Raw genomic sequence first — 13,871 nt, forward strand, 5'->3', positions numbered from 1 at the left:
TTCTACTCTGACACACGTGAGATTGCTATGAGTTGGAGTCGACGGCAACTGGTTCTGGTACCGTTTATAAAACACAGACATGAATTACCTGGCTGAGCCACTCACAGCTTCTATGATGCCGACAGCCAGGATCCTTGTCTCATTACACAGGTAGGAAAACAAGTTCAGAGTAGTTAACACCACAGAGTGCGAGACAGAACTAGCTCCCGGGCCCCATCTGAAGAACAGGCATCGAGACCAGGAGAGGAAGGGGCCTACCGAGCTCACACAGGGGTGTACTGGGAACCCTCACATCTTGCACAGCCCTGACCCCGTGCAGAGGTGAGAAAGGTACCTGAGAGCAAACATCGGGCAGGACTAAGACTATGGACTCTGCTGGGTGCCCTTCCATACTGGCCAGGATGAGTGAGGGACAGGTCCTCCAGAGGAGACTGGCTTGTGGGGGCCAGAGCCCGGTTGGAAGGCACGTGCCAAGGCCGGGCTGGGGATAGGAGCCCAGACTCCTGGGTCAGACGGGCAGGGCCCCCACCCTGATAGCCCTTATCAGCTTATCACTTCCCTGTGTGGGCCTCAGTTTCCTCATCTGCACAAGGAAGTGATCCCAACAGTCTCCCCCACAGTGTGGGCTTGGGGATTAAATGAGAGGATGCCTGTCACCGGCCTGGCCCAGGGTGACCCTCACCAACCCCCACTGCTGTCATCTCCTGGGCCCTTGCTGGGCCTGTCTCTGACACACTGTGTGACCCTGGGATGCTGTGTGACCCTGGGCAAGTTCCTTCCCCACTCTGGGCCCCATCCTTCCTGTCTGCTCAAGGAGGGACCAAGTGAGGGTTCCAGGGCCAGTGGGAAACCTAAGATTCCTGGATGAAGGGATGGACATGAGGCCTGGGGAACAGTGAGGCCTGAGGTGGCACTAGGCAGCAGGGGGTGGGGAGCAGCCTGAGGAGTAGGAGGGGAATGGAAAGAGTCACTTCTTCCAGCTCTGGCGCCCTGCCTGCAGCTGGCCACCCCTGGGAATCCCCAGGCTAAAGTTAACCCCACGCTGGCTGAAATCAGAAGTCAGGGTGACAAAAAGGGAGAACGAAGGGGAAGTGAAACCGAGCCCGTGGGCAGCAGGGCATGGGACAGCAACAAACAGGGCCAGGTGTGGAGCAGCTGGGATGTTTGCAAAGCTCACAGGTTGTGCAGCAGCCCCCTCCCCCACCCCGACCCCTACCCCTGACCTTGGGCCTGAGGCTGCCCCCTGGCTGCCTCCCCCATGTCCTCCTGAGCCCCATCCTGGCCCTGGAATCCTGGAGCCTGACTTCCAGGGTCTCAGAATGGCCAGCTGGTGGTTGGTCCCTCCTCTCTATAGAGCCAGTCTCAGGGAGGGGCACAGCCAGGGCCACAGAGCAGGAGGGACCACGCAGGGAGACCAGCTGCCCCAGGCCCTTCCCAAAGTAGTCACATGCAGAAGTGAGTGGATGAGTGAGCTGAGGCAACGACTTTCCAAGACCCCGGGACCCTAAGGGGCTTGGGGGTACAGCGGGACGTGGTTCCACCTTCTAGAAGGGATTCAGGCCCGGATCCTGGGCCTGGAAATGCCTTCCCTTTGACCCTGCGATCCTGTACATCACAAATTCATCAAAAGGCACCACGGGCACAGCTGATTATTTTAAGTGCTGTCAATAAGTTGCATACCTGTAAAAAAATGAACTGGCAAAAGTTATGTGATAGATATACTCACAAAAAAAAAAAAAAGACTAGCTGCTGAGGCTGCTTATGTACAACCAAACTCCTAACGGAATTTGGTTCCTTGGTTTGGAGGTTTAGGGTCATGGTTTCATGGGACATCCCAGTTAATTGGCCTAAGATCGTCTTTAGTGCTTCTGTTCTACCACCTAGTTTGTTGCATAGTGCCTGGGGTCTTAAAAGCTTGCAAGCAGCTATTCAAGGCATAACAATTTGTCTCTATTCTCCTGGAGCAATAGAGGAAGAACAGGAGTCAGGAATAGCAAGAGAATATGAAACATGTGGCTAATTGCCTCCATGAACAACTGCCTCCTTTGCCATGAGAAGAGAAGAACTGGATGGTGCCCAGCTACCGTTACTGAACATTTTGATCAAAGATTCTATAGAAGAATCCTGATCAAAAGGAGGGAAATGCTGAATAAAATTTCAAATTCTCATGGAATCCAGGCTTTCTGGAGCCATGGAGGCTAGATGAAACCCTGAAACTATTGTCCTGAGATAATCTTTAAACTTTAAACCAAAAATATTCCCTGAAGTCTTCTTAAAGCCAAATAATAGCTTAGCTTAACTAGTAAAGAATGTCTGCCTTGAGCATTGTGCTCTTTTTAGAACTATCTATATGGGATCAGGAGCCCTGGTGGCTTAGTGGTTAAGAGCTTGGTTGCTAACCAAAATGTCGGCAGTTCAAATCCACCAGCTACTCCTTGGAAACCCTATGGGACAGTTCTATTCTGTCCTATAGGGTGTCTGTGAGTCAGAATTGACTTCACGGCAACAGGTTTAGTTTTTCAGGTATAGGATCAAATTGACAACAGCAACTTAAAAGATTAGATAGGAATCTTAGGGGACAGTGAGTTTATGTTAATGGGGGAGGAACAACCCAGAAAAGGAGGGTGAGAACAGTTGCACAACTTCAAGAATGTAATCAGTGTCACTGAATTTTACATGTAGAAATAGTTAAAAATTAATAAATAAAGACACCGTCAGGGTAATGCACAGGGACATGCAGCTAGGGTGCACCCTGCAGTATATTTTGTCAATACAAAAAAGGAAGCTGAGGCCCAAGATTGATGGATTCCTCTGAGTACATAGGAAAGTCACAAAGGTTACTGACCAATATGGAATGCATCCAGAAATAGATGAACAAGGAAACAGGGTAGAGACGCAGTGATCACAAAATTTCAAACTCCTCCTCTGTAACGAGACAATCTGTTAATCAAGAATCTGTTTAAAGTGTACTTTGTACAAAGAATTTAACTTCACCCAAAAGTAAACTAGTCTCCACCCTCGTTTCCTGAGATGACAGTTCTAATCCTTTGGAGTTTCTTGAGTAATAGAGATATCTTGGTCAGGTCACAAAGTCGGCCTGACAATCTCAGGAAGGAAAGAAAACATGATTTAATTATGTGAAGGTTAGACACCAGTTAATATTCTACTCTGTATTTACTCCTTTCTCTTCAAAACTGTTTGCAATGAACCTAAGATGGAACCTTCTGTGTCTCTGAACAGGTGGGTTTCCCTGTACATACACAAATGAACTGCTCGAATAAACCCTAGAGGATTTCATTTCTTTGTGCTTTGATTACTTTTGACAGTTTATAGCAGTGAAAAACTACAGATAGCCTAAATGTTCACAGCCTCAAATCACATGGATGATGTGACATGGACAGACATCCCCAGCAAGGGGTGGGCATCAAATGAAGACAGGTGAGCAAGAGAAGGTCTGATCCAAGCCCATCCTTGTGGAAAGGACATGAGTCAGGCAGAGAGGAGTCTGGAAGGATACTTGCCAATGTGCTAGCAGGAGTCCTCCCTGGTAGTGAAGTCAGAAGTCTTCTTTATTGTCTTCTTTATGCTTTTCAGTATTTCCTGATTTCTCAAAGAGCATGTATCACTTTTATAATCAGAAAACAAAATGATGAACTGATTTGTTACAATAAATGACCCTCTAAAATGGTGTATTAGAAGATTTGAATAATATCTGAAAAGGCTGGAATATAATACCATCTCCAAAGAGGTCACAAGACAAGTTATGAAGTGTGCACGCATCTCTGTATCCATATCCATATCGACTAACTGGGGCAACCTGTGGGTGCTGGAGCTATAGGTAATTTCCTTTTCATTTTACACATTTGATTTTTCTAACTTTTCTACAGTGATTACACATTTATTGTGTAATTATGAGAAATAGAAGTTTGTGACTCAATTCTAGGAGTCTAGTGCCGTAACCTAGAGTCCAAAGGGGCAGGAACCCAACAGCCACCTCTCCAGCCTGCCTGCCTCCCACCTCAACTCCCTCTCCCAGAACCCCCCATTGATGAAGGAAAAGCTGCTGCCCCCGAGAGGTGTGGCCCCTTGCCGGGTCTCCAGACTCTAGCACCCAGTCGAGTGCCTGGTATCTTCAAGACTCTCAATAAATGGTTAGAATGAGAGAATGAATTAATGAATGAATGAAGAGATGGGTAGGTGGATTAATGTGTGGATGGGTGGGAGGGTACATAGATGGGTGGTTGGGTGCATGGATAAGTGGGTGAGTAGGTGGGTAGATGAATGGGTGGGTGATGGTTGATGGATGAATGGGTGAGTGGGTGGTTGGGTGCATGGATAGGTGGGAGGTTGTATGGGTAATTGGATACATGGATGAATGGATAGTTGAGTAGGTGGGTGGGTAGTTGGATGGGTAGGTGGATGAATGGGTGGATGTGTGAGTGGATGATTGATGAATGGATGAGTGGGAGAATGGGGGAGTGGATGATGGATAGATAGATGGGTGAATGATTGGTAGATGGACGGGTGGGTGAGTGGGTGGATGACGGATGGATGGTGGGTGGGTGAGTGGATGATGGATGGATGATTGGATGGATGGATAGTTGGGTGGGTGGGTAAACCCTAATCACACGAAGCACAAACAGAACTTTGGTGCCTGGCAGTTCTGACATCCAACACTTGAGTTCAAATCTCGGCTCTGATCCTAAGTCAAATGTGACCTTGGGCCATTTTCTTAATGCCTCTGAGCCTTGTCCCCACAACAGGCAAAGAGGATATCATTGCCTTCCTTGCCCACCTCACAAACTCCTGGGAAGGACACTGAAAGTAAAGCATGCATGAAGGTGCTTTAGAGACCCTAGAGAGCTTCTCGTTGGAAGGATCCGGGAGGCCATCCAGCAGACTCCTCCAGTGTTTTATCACAGCGCACTGGTAAGATCCTGAGCTCGGTGCCCAGACAGACTTGGATTCAACTCCTGGCTCTACCACTTGTCCAGTGTGTGACCTTGGGCAGGTGACTGGCCTCTCTGTGTTCCCTCTGCGACATGCAGGTGATCATGGTGGCAGTTAACCCCTCAGACTGTGTGAGCATTCACTGGGATATCCATGGAAAGCAGGTGTGCATTGATGGGCTGGGGGAAGCATGCTTCCCATTACAGATTCAGGGGTCTGCCTTCTTGGGCCACAAAGGAGAGGCCCATTCTCCCCTCCCTGCAGGAGGGTGCCCTAGAGCCCACGAGTTGGAGAAGTGTTCAAGGATGTCTAATCCAGGGGTTCACAAAACCCTGAAATGTGTGAAACTGTGTATTGCTTTGCGCAGAAAGAGACCTTGACCCCTAGAGTATTAGCCTCTCTGACCTGATTCAAGAACTTCACTTAAGAAACTGAGCCCCAAGGGCACTTGGTGGTCCAGGAATTAACAAGGAACTAACTCCCAGCCCAGTGGGGAGACCCTCCTCACTCAGGAGCAGGGGCCTGTCTGGGAATTGATGGCCTGAGAGAAGGTTACTGCCACCTGGCAGCAGCGTGCACCAGGCAGAGGCTGCAGAGGGTGGAGTATCATGGAAACAGCATATAGCAGTGGGCTTATAGGGAATTTCAACCTTCTTTTTAAACTTGCCTTTCAAGGCTGTTGTAAGAAAGTGTTAACAATAAATTAAAGTTGGGGGAGAAGGAGACAGTGACTGGTGGTGAAAACATCTCATCCACTCACCCAGGGGATCTGGAGTTAATGAGCTTGTGCTGACAAAAACACACAAGAGAGGCAGGAATGGACGGGATCCGAGTTTGCCAAACTCAGATGTGACACGGAGCCACCAAAGGAACAGGATCGGCTCATCCAGGAAGGGAACAGCCAGGCCCGGGAGGGATTTCTCCCCCTGTCTTTGGGGCCATCCTGGCAGAGAGGTTCAGTGGGCCTCTGGGGCCTCCAACTCCAGGCCCAAGTGGAGGCTGCAAGGACACAGGTGTCAGCCCAGCGTGAAGAAGAGCTACCGTGTTTGTCTGCCGACTTCCTTTTAGACACAGTTTACTGGTCTTGAGTTCAGAAACAACAACTGCTCGCTATAAACAATGTGCAAAGTACAGAAAAGCAAACAGGAGAAAAAGTCACCTCTCGTCCCTCCACCCAAAAGAGCCACTGCCCGTTGTGGTATATTCCCCCTCTGTTTTAATTGTAAACTAACAACCAGAAAAAAGAAAAGAAATAAATAAAACACAACTGTGAGTTTAAAAACTAATAATAAAACTGCCATCACGTGCCCACCTCCCAGGCTAATGAGGTCAGGACCTCAAAGCCCTTGAATGCTGAGTTAACTATCTCTTTACTTTTTCTTAGTTTTGCCACCTCTGCTGTTGTTGTTGGCTGCCACCAAATCAGCCCCTGACTCACGGTAACCCCATGCACAATGGCACAAAACACTCTCTGGTCCTGCACCATCCCCATGATCGGTTGCGATTTGATTGTTGTGATCCATAGGGTTTTCACTGGCTGATTTTTGGGAGTAGATTACCAGGCCTTTCTTCCTAGTCCATCTTGGTCTGGAAGCTCCTTTAAAACCTGTTCAGCATCATAGCAACACGCAAGATTCCACTGACAGGTGGCTGCGCACGAGGGACACTGGCTGGGAATCGAACCTGGGTCTCCTGCATGGAAGGCGAGAATTCTACCACTGCGCCCTTTCCACCTCCTTGTGTGCCTTAAACAGATTGCTTCTGAGCTCCATGTTAGTGGAGTTAGACTGTGTGTATTTCTCCGTGACTTTTTCTGTCTCTCACACTCATCTTTGATGGTCACGTGTATGGATAGATTGCTCGTTCTCCTGCCGACGAGAAGCCCATCGGGCGGAGGCCACCACTGATGCTTCCAGTCTGTAGCAGACACAAGGCAATTTGCGGTTCTGTCCCAGGAGCTGGGCGTCGTCCACCACTGTCCATGTCCAGGGCACTGAGGAGGGCTCTCCAGGGCCCATCGCCCATCACTGTGCTAACACAACCTTTCTCTTGTTTTCAAAAATGGAGATGGCTTCATTTTTTCCTGATTACGAAAAAGAAATACAAAGATTCTTTTAAAAATACAACAGAACTTGTACACCAATGTTCACTGTAGCACTATCCACTGTAGTCAAAAGGCGGAACCAACCCAAGTGTCCATCAACAGATGAATCGACAAACAAAATGTGATCATCCGTCATACAGCGGAGTATTACTCAGCCGTGTCAAGAGAAATGAAGTCCTGATGCCATGCCACAACATGGATGAACCTTGAAAACATTATGCTGAGTGAGATAAGTCAGTCACAAAAGGACAAACATTATATGATCCCATGTACATGAACTATCTGGAATAGACATATGCATAGAGACATAAGTTTATTAGAGGTTACCTTGGACTGGGAGGAGACGGGAATGGGGAATTGTTGCTTAGTGGGTACAGTGATTCTGTCTGGGGTGATAAAAAGGTTTGGAAACAAATAGTGGTGATGATTGCACAACATGGTGAGTGGGATTAATGTCACAGGGTTGCACATTTGAAAATGGTTGAAATGGTAATTTTTATGTTGTGCCTATTTTACCACAATGAAAAGAAAAGAAAGAAATAGAAAATAATTATAAGAAAATTCTAAAGCACCAAAACCCTGGCCCGGAGATCCTTGCTGGTTAGACTGGGCATGTGTCCCTCCAGACTTTGTCTTGCATTTTCACACAGACAGATGGACAAGCAGACAGAGATTTGTTACCTTTGACACATAACAGCACAGACACACAGATATAAATGCACACTTGTGAATGTTGGCTCTGACAGCATCCTGGCTGCTCTGGGAGCTGGGAAGATATGCACACTCGGATGGGGTCCGTGAGCTGGGGGCCGGGGTCTATGGGGTCTGTGGGGCTTCAGGGGGGCTGGAGAGACCCTGCTGGTGGCCACTGTCCCCATAGTCAGGACCCAGGGAGGGGGGTCTTGTCCACCGACCCCTTAGGTTCCAACCGAGGTCATCTAGCTTTTCTAGGTCAGCCGCCCCGACGCAGGAGTGGTGGAGGGGCTTCAGGCCAGCACCTCCAGCAGCCAGGGCTTGGTGACCCCATCCACCAGCGGTCAGAGCTGGGCTGTCAGATCCATTAGGGGTCCCTGCTGCCCAGCCCTGCTATCCAGACCAACCATCCCAGGAGCCAGAGTGGGGCTGGGTGTGCCACAGGGCCACTGGGGAAGGCTGGAAGGGGCCTTAGAGACTGGGCTCCACCCAGTCAGCTGACACAGGAGGAAACCGAGGCCCAGAGAGGGTAAAGGGTTTCCTGGGGTCACTCTGTGAGCCAGGCCACAGATTCAGGTCCAGTGCCCTTCCCCACATGGCACTGTCACCTGATGGGCACACAAGAGAGGCCATGACAATGGTCTGAGGGAGTAGACGATACACAAGGAGGCACAGGAATGGTCTGAGGGAACAGACAGCACATGAGAGGCCATGGGAATGGTCTAAGGGGAGGCACTGCCTCTCCTGCTGCTTTTCCCAGCCACCCCCTGGGCCAGCCTGGCTAGGGAGGCCGCGTCTCCACACACCACATGAGCCCCAGACTGAGGTCCTTTCTGACTAGGTCCAGGACCCACCCCGAGTTCTCCCCCAGCCCAGGGACCTCAGGATCAAGGGCCTCAGGGAGCTTGTCCTGGGAGGGAGGGCGGCGAAGGTCGGAGGGTGTTACCACCAACATAGACACTCAGGCATCCAGGCAGTGACGTCACCACCCTCACCTGACCTCCTTCTCCCTGGGCATCACAAAGATGTGTCCCGGCTCCTTTCCTAGCCAAAGGATCCCTAGTCTTCCATCTACAGTGCGCACCCCTTGTGTACACACAGACTCACACACATAAATGCACTCACACATACTCCTCCACACAAAGTCACACACATTCACACTCACAAGGAGTCCTGATGGCACAGTGGTTAAGTACTCAGCTGCTAACTGAAAGATCAGTGGTTTAAACCCACCAGAGGCTCTGTGGGAGAAAGACCTGGTGATCTGCTCCCATCAAGATTACAGCCTAGTAAACCCTATGGGACAGTTCTACTCTGTCCTACAGGGTCACTATGAGTCGGAATTGACTTGATGGCACAGAACAACAATACATATTCACCTACATTTACACATGCTCTCACACACTCAGTCATTCGCACTCACATGCGCACGCGCACACACACACACACACAGACGCACCATTCAACAGTGCCCTCTGGTGGCCACTGTGGTCACCTCTCTAAAGCACCCCTATCATACCAGTCATAACCCCCAGGAACGTTAAGTGCAAATCTGGGCAGGCGGATTCACAGATAATTACTTCCTTTCATACAGAGGGATGCGACCTGGCCAAGGTCACCTGGCCTCCCTACTACCAAACCAACGCTCTTGCCCCCTCTACCCTCCCCAACCCCCACGTGGCCTGGGTGCTCAGCTTCTAATAACTCCCACTCTCAAGGCCCTGCCAGAGCTCAGAGGCTGGGGCAGAGGAGCTGGGAGGTTTTTGTATCACCAGCCCCACAAGTACAGTGTGCAAGGACCCGCCAGGAGGGAAGAACGTACCTCAGGGATCCCAGGATGTGTTTCCTCTCCGCCAGATGGGACAGGGATACACACAGCTGGGGTGGTGCTTCTGGGGGAAGGGGGGGGACAAGGGAAAGAAGCAAACATGGTCATCTGTGTTTTGTTCTCTTGGTAAACACATCTGAAGAGAAGCAACAACACGCTAGCATTTGTTACCTCTGCCTGGTGGGTGCACTGGTATTTGTGTCAATGTTCTTGGTATTTTTGTGTATCTGTAAAGCCAGGCCATTCAATCCACATGGACTTGCTCATCAGCTCCAATGCCCAAAGTGCTGCTTTAGGTCCTGTGGACACAGAAGTGGCCTCAGAGACCAAGTCCTGGCCCTCCTGGAGTGAAATTCCAGCAGGTGGGACAAGCCGTGAGCAAACAACACATTCTACTATAATGTGTGATGTGATGAGTTCTTCACCAACAAGGAAGGGTTAAGGGGAGAGAGGGTGACTACTATTGGTTTAGAATGATGGTCAAGAAAGGCCACCCCAGCCCTGAATGAAGTGAGAGGCCAGTCGTGGAGGCCCCTGGAGGAGGAGGGCTCCCAGTGGAAGGAACAGCAGGTGCAAAGGCCCTGAGGTAGGAAAGTGCCTGACAAGTCAGAGGAACAGCATACAGGCCAGTGTGGCCCAAGCCAATGGAAGAGGAAGAGTGGGAGGAGGGGAGGAAGAGAGGAGCCAGGCCATCCTTGAGGCCTTGCAGACCACAAGAAGCACATTGCATTTTGTTCCAAGTTTCAAATGTAATGACCAACATCATGTCGTGCATACCGTACACCTTCTAAGTCTCCACGTCTCTATGACTAGGAGATCCAGGACTGCTAAAGCAGAGATGGTGTGATGGCTCCCCAATCATATTAATAGACAGCTCTGCACTGGCCATCCCAGTGGATGGATATTTGGGCTGTTTCCAGTTGTCCTCATTCACAAGCACGGACACAGTGAACTACTGCATGGCCCTGTGCACCTGAGCACTTCTCTAGGGCAAACACTGAATGTGGAAATGCAGGGACATGGGGTGCTTATGTTTACTACAAGCTGCAGACCACTCTCCAGAGCAACTGGACAACCAGCCGTGGTCCCATTCTTTTGTCCCAGCCATTCCTTGGAAATGTTGTTGCTCCATGTTGCCATCCCAAGTCTGTGTACACGCCCTCCTGGCATTAATGAGAAAGCCAGGTAAAGCCTCTACAACAGGGCCCAGGACACAGCATCACCTGCTGTCCCAGAGCCCCACCCACCATCCTGGTCCCACTCTGCCCCTAACTCATGTGACCCTGGGCTTCAAGCCTCAGTTTCTCTGCAGTGTCACTCCGTGGTCCCTGAGCGCCACCTCCCTGTCCTAGTTTCCACTCTATCCCTACCTCAGTGTGATCCTGGGCTGTGAGCCTCAGTTTCCCCATGGTGTCACTCAAGCGGTCACTGAGCCCCACCTCCCCACGGTCCTGGTCCCCACTCTTCCCTGCCTCATGTGATCCTGCGCTCCGAGCCTCAGTTTAACCATGGTGTCACTGGGTGGTCCCTGAGCCCCAACCTCCTGTCCTGAGCCCCACTCCTCTGGGTCTTCCAGCACAGGAGCCTTACGCTTCCAGTGAGGGGACAGCGACCCCTGGAGGCCGAGGTGGGTATGGCGTGTCCCGGAACCTGACAGCGGCAGGACCCTGAGGGAGCACAGAAGCCATGCCTCCTCTGCTGCATTCCCACCCTCGGAGGCCCTCCCCCAGGCACCACGGGGCCCTCACTCAGAGCTGAAGCTGGGCCCGGAATGTGCCCATAGGGGGACCCCCCTGCCAGGTCGCTCCCTGGGTTGGGGGCAGGGAGGGTCCTGGTGCAGTCATCACAAGCCCCGCCAGACTCCAGCCCAGCTCCCTGTCTTTTGTCGTCCTGCAAACCCCCTTCCTTGGCCCCAGGCTTTTTGCATTTATAGTAAGGGTCCTCCCTGAGCAGGACAGGATGAATGAAAGTGAAACTGTGTGTATGGAGCTGTGATAGGTACGAAGGGGTCCTTAAGGGTCGTGGGGCTGGGGACTAGGGTGTAGGGAGACTGAGTGCTTGTCTGGGGGTGTGTGCATGTGAGTGTGTGTGTCTGTGTGACAGAGAGCAGTGCCTGTATGTGTGAATGTGTGTAGCTAGGTGTCTGCGTGTGTGTACGCGCCCAGGCACTCAGGGTGGTGCCTGTGTATGTGTGTGAGAGAGTGGTGCCTAAGTGTGTATGTGTAGCTTGGTGTATGTGTGAATGTCCCTGGGAACTAGGGGTGGTGCCTGAGTGTGTGTGCATGTGAGTATGTGTGTGTATGTTGCCTGAGTGTGTGTGTGCTGGGTGTGTGTGACTGCGTGGACACACAGGGTGGTGCAGGAGGACATATGACAGCAGTCAAGGCACTTGGCACTGCACTATGGGGCTCAGCCACAGCCAAGAGAACCCTAAGTGTCCTTCGAGATCCACTCTCCCCGTGGCCTCTGTCCCCGAGACACAGGCGTCCCTTTGGTTTTAACCTCTCCACAGTGTCCATGCTGCTGACTGCCCTCCTCTCCAACTTGCCACCCTTGGGCGTCCTCACCTGCAGGTGCTCTAGGTGGTCCCATACCTCTGGCTTCACTGGCTCGGGTGCCTCCTCCTCAAAGTCAGGTTCTCGGGCCACCTCATCCACCCACGTGACTCTAGAGGGTCCCCCCCACCAGATAGAAAATTCCATGATATGTGGATGGGCTGACTTTAAAGAAATATAGCAGGTGGGCGTAACTTGAGGACAGTCTCAGTGTTAGACATGTAGGTTCTGAGGTTGCTATGGGCCACTCTCACTAGGGACAGTGGGCCACATGGGGCCAGAGCTCAGGAGTGAGGCCAGGGCTGGGAATTGGGAGTCTCAGAGGTAACAGCCATTTTCAAGCATCAGAGGGTGCCAGATGGCCTGGGTGGTGTCAACGTTCAGAGTCCCCAGAGGGATGATTCAGAAACTGTTGTTGTTAGGTGCCAAGTACATTCCAACTCATAGCAACTCCATGTGACAGAGTAGAACTGCCCCATAGGGTTTTCTTGGCTGTAATCTTCACAGCAGCAGATTGCCAGGTCTTTCTCCGCAGAGTCTCTGGGTTGGTTTGGAACTACCAATCTTTGGGTTAGCAGCCAAGCGCTCAACCATTTTACCACGAGGGCTCCTGATTCCAGAGCCGGTCTGTGCATTTCACCAACAAGCTCAGGTGAGTCACAAGTGGGCCGTTCTCAGGCCCGAGACTTGTTGGTCCCAGGGTCTCCCACTCAGAGAAGCATCCACTCCTGTCACATCACCCTCTCTCCCCACTCTCACTCATCCATGGGGTACCTGGGAACGGCTCTGGGCTCAGGGCTCCTCCTTGAGCCTCTCGCTTTCATCCCTGCCCATAGGGCTGTGGTCTAACTCCCTTGCCTGGGAGTTTGATTCTGGGCACCAAAGTTGAGCCCTCCAAGAGTGATTGAGGACACTAGGCTGATCTTTGTATCCCCATCGCTCACACTCCTTGTCTCTCTCCCCTGGAACTCAGGCAAGGAAAGGAGGCGGTGTTAGCTGTCAGCCTCCTAAAACCCCATCCTTCTCAGCATCATTCTTCTTCAGGCACAGGAACACCATCATGCTCTGTGACCTGAAGCAAGTCCCTCACTCCTTGTTTCCCCATGTGTGACGTGGGGATTTGGGAAGGATCATCCCTATGGTACCTTCAGCTTTAACAATCTGATTTATCATAGAACCACAAAGGGGAGCCCTTGCAGGGCAGTGGTTAAGAACTTGGCTGCTTACCAAAAGGTCTGCAATTCAACTCCACCAGCCGCTCCTTGGAAACCCTATGGGGCAGTTCTACCCTGTTCTATAGGGTTGCTATGAGTCGGAATCAACTCGCCAGCAATGGGTTTGTTTTTTTGTTTGTTTGTTTGTTTGTTTGTTTTTAACCACAGAAGCAGAATTCCCCTGGACTCAGCAACTCATAGAAGGAAGGAAGATGGCCCCTTGTGAACACTGGAATTCTCTGCTGCAGAAATGGGAAATCAATGTATCCGTCACTGATTTGGTAAAATTCTCACCTTTCATGCAGGAGACTTGGGTTTGATTCCTAGCCAGTACACTTCATGAGCAGCCACCATCTGTCCGTCAGCAGAGGCTTGTGTGTTACTATGACACTGAACAGGTTAAGCAGAGCTTCAAGACTAAGAGCAGGAAGAAAAGACCTGGCGATCTACTTCCAAAATCCAGCCAGTGAAAACCCTATGGATCATACAGGGGCAGATTAACTAGTAAGCACAGTACGCACTGGCTT

Source organism: Trichechus manatus, unplaced genomic scaffold (assembly GCF_000243295.1).
Source record: "Trichechus manatus latirostris isolate Lorelei unplaced genomic scaffold, TriManLat1.0 scaffold00157, whole genome shotgun sequence".
In the NCBI taxonomy this organism is placed as follows: domain Eukaryota; kingdom Metazoa; phylum Chordata; class Mammalia; order Sirenia; family Trichechidae; genus Trichechus; species Trichechus manatus.